Here is a 3,534-nt window from a genome sequence, read left to right on the forward strand (position 1 = left end):
TGGCACATTTCACTGTCCAATATCTCTAATGGGCCTGAATAAAAAATCTGAAATTTTGAGAATAGTTACTCGTTTAGTATATCATAACACACAACAAAGCGCGTTTTGTGTTTCTGAGCGGAAGGGGATCAAATGCTTTTAGTTACTGTTTGCACAATTTATATGGAATCATTATTATTGTTCATAATAGAAGTGGGTCACAGAATTTTCCAGCATCCCGTCAGTGTGGATGACTTCAGCTCCGACAATGACTCTTTTAACCATTTGACTGCTGTGTCAAAATTTTTCTAGCATCTCATAATATCCACATTCGGATCGCTTTCCCTAATGTCAAATGTTTTATAGGATATAATAGAGTTTAAAGGCCTGAATTATTCCTTGATCCATGGGCTGGAGTAAAGACGTACTGTTTGGTGGCAAAAATATCATCTTTATATTAGGATGCGCCACTTCAATCTCTTGAGGCATGACCATAACCGTCTTGAAATCTAAATAATTTTTCTGTAAATAAATTTTAACTTCGGGAGCAAAACAATTCTGAAACCATCCTTTAAAATGGCAGCAGTAACCCTGACTCTCTTGTTCGCTCCTCAAAACAGTGGTAAGTCAGTTTTGCTTTTATTTTTTAAAGCACGAGGATTTAATGATCTATACAGCATATGCGACGAAATTAAGCCTCCTGATGTATCAGAACAAAATAGTAATGTGACTTAGTCATTAGTTGCCTTAAATCCAGGTGCAGATCTCTCACTTTTTGATATGAAGAATATATTTGATGTTTCTTCCCAGAATAAACCTGTTTCAATTGCATTAATGGGAGAACCCTAGGAAAACCAACGCACACGGTGTTTGTCTACTATAAAGCCTACTTGTTGAGATCTAGAATCAAACTAGGCACCCTACACGCAAGAAGCGAGTGCTCTATCAGTGAACCATCATAGACTCCTGCTGCTGTAGTGTCTGAATCAAATGCAGCTTCTCCAACCATTTTCATATTGTGGAGTGCCAGTCAGCCAATTTATAAATATTTTTCTTCCGTAGAAAAAATAACTTTGTCTTTTGGCTATTTTGTCCATTGTTTATTTAATTTATTTATTTATTTACAAAGATGATTCCAGATACAACTGAGCCCCAGTTTATACTGGAATATCTAACAAATCTGAGAGATAGTAGCATAATATAATAATAATAATAATAATAATAATAATAATAATAATAATAATAATAATAATAATAATAATAATAATAATAATAATAATAATAATAATAATAATAATGTGTTAACTTTGTTTTTGTGTGTGTTTTTCACTTATTTTTACTTGATAGGGATTGGGTGAAGGTCATTGTGTTCTTTATTGATTTGTGGTAATCGTTATTTGTTTGTTGATATGCGTTCTTCATTGCTGTTCTGATGATTCTACTTTCGAGCAACAGAATTAGAAAACAAGTTTGGTAGTAGTAGTAGTAATAGTAGTAGTAGTTTTTAATGGGGACGTCAGCATCGAGGCCATTTGTCCCCGTCATGATCAACACAATTACACAAACAGGGACTGCCATAAACAAAACGAACCCGAGAAATATTCCCACCTCCTCTCATTATAGTTAATACCATGTTTATCCTGGTGTCACCAATCGCCAGAGCCTCATTAGCCTGTATTACAATGAGTGTAGTATCCAGGATGCACTTCGAAGAATTGAGGTTGGATTTGTGCACTCACAAGGGAGCGCCCCTTACCACCCAAGAAAGTTTAGTGATCGTGAAAAAAAAAAAATCGAATTGAAGATTTCCAAAGATTTACTCGTTTCATGGGGTAAAGATACCAGTAACGGTTCGTGATCTGTAGAAGTACCAGTTGCAATGTTGCAATATCAAAGTATGTAGTTACGCGCAAGTGTTCCCCTCCCCCCAGCATTCTTGAGTCTTATCAAAAAAATATTCAGGAAATATGAAGAGGAAAGTCCTTATAAGCTCCATTTGTATATTTATTGATTAGTATTCTCTAATATTGATTTAATATATAAGTTATTTCCTTTTTTTCAAACAACCACTATCAATGTACGTTTATACACTATTTATATACAAAAACTTCTACGTTCATGTTATTGAACAAGAGATAAATCGAATATATAGTATGTGCTGTAAGCCATGAATGATGGCGTTAATCCGAAAAGAAGAAAAAAAAGCAAGAAAATTGCATGCACGCAGTTAAACAAAATTATTTAATTATATAAACTATGCATTATTTGAGAATGGAAGGTCTTTCTTCGATCTTTCGGGCTTCAAATTTTTCTATGACTTTATTGAAATCTGAAATGCTGCTCGCCAAGTTTTTCTGAATAGAAAGCATCGCTACTGCAAATATTTTTCGCTTTATTTTCTTTAAGGTGGATCACTACCCGGAAGTCAGTATAAGCATTAGTTCTTTGCCTCAATCAACGCGTAAAGAAATGGAACTTATTATAAGTATTACACTATAAAATAGAGTTATGCATCAGCTACAACATGAGATACTATTTTCTGTGCTTATGTATTCTGTTAGCTAAAAAAGTAACATATAAGAGGAAAACTTGATCAGTTTTAAGATGAGTACGCAAGATGGCGCTTGCTGTTAGATTTTACTACTCCTGCGCTCAGTTTTATTAAATTTTTACTTACAAGCATAAATTATTTTACAAGTAGTTGTCTCATTACGGAATATGGATATTATATTACCATTTTTCGTGTTATGTTTTACATTTTATAAAAATATTATTCTATATTTACGGAAATAGTTTTAGCGGCTGAATCTCATGCTTACGCAGGACGCCATAAAAAATCACTTTTGATCAAAGAATATAATTAATTCATATTTTAAAGCAGGCAGTAGGCCCTATTGAGTAAAATGGAAATAAAAGCTCTCATTTCTCTTTGTTGTAAATCATGTATAAAATGGGATCGTGTCTAAACACTTTTCTATCCGTAACTCATGTGGCAACATCGCATGTATCGCAATGTGCTCTGCCATCTAGTGAGAAAGTTTGACCCTAAAGGTGACTAGCGATCCAGCTTAAGGTACAGAAACACCTCTCTGCTCCGACAATATGCATTTTGTTGGCATTTCTTTGTATGAATAAAGGGACAAAGAGTTCATTTTCAGTAACTACGTATTTTTGTCTGCTGTTCTATTATAAAGAAGCATGAAATATAAGATTTTTTCCTTCGAAAATGAAAAAAAAAAAAATAATAGTTTAACATTCCAGCAATTTAGGCTAAAGAAGACAGATGAGTATTGAAAGTGAATAATTTGAGATTAATTTTTTATGCTCTCCGCCGGAAATCGAACACGGGATCATGTGCACGAGCGACACACAGCTAGGAATTAGACCAGTGGTAAGATATTCTCTTCTTCGAGTCTCGATCGCCCCCCCCCCTCCAGAATAGGATATTTTTTATTTTAAAAATAAAATCTATCCAAAGAATTTTTACCTTTGTATTATAAATGTAAAATAAAATCTATTGACTTCGAACGACTGCCCTCCCCCAAATATTCAGCT

Source organism: Thermobia domestica, chromosome 13, assembly GCF_964235325.1.
Source record: "Thermobia domestica chromosome 13, izTheDome1.hap1.1, whole genome shotgun sequence".
Lineage (NCBI taxonomy): Eukaryota > Metazoa > Arthropoda > Insecta > Zygentoma > Lepismatidae > Thermobia > Thermobia domestica.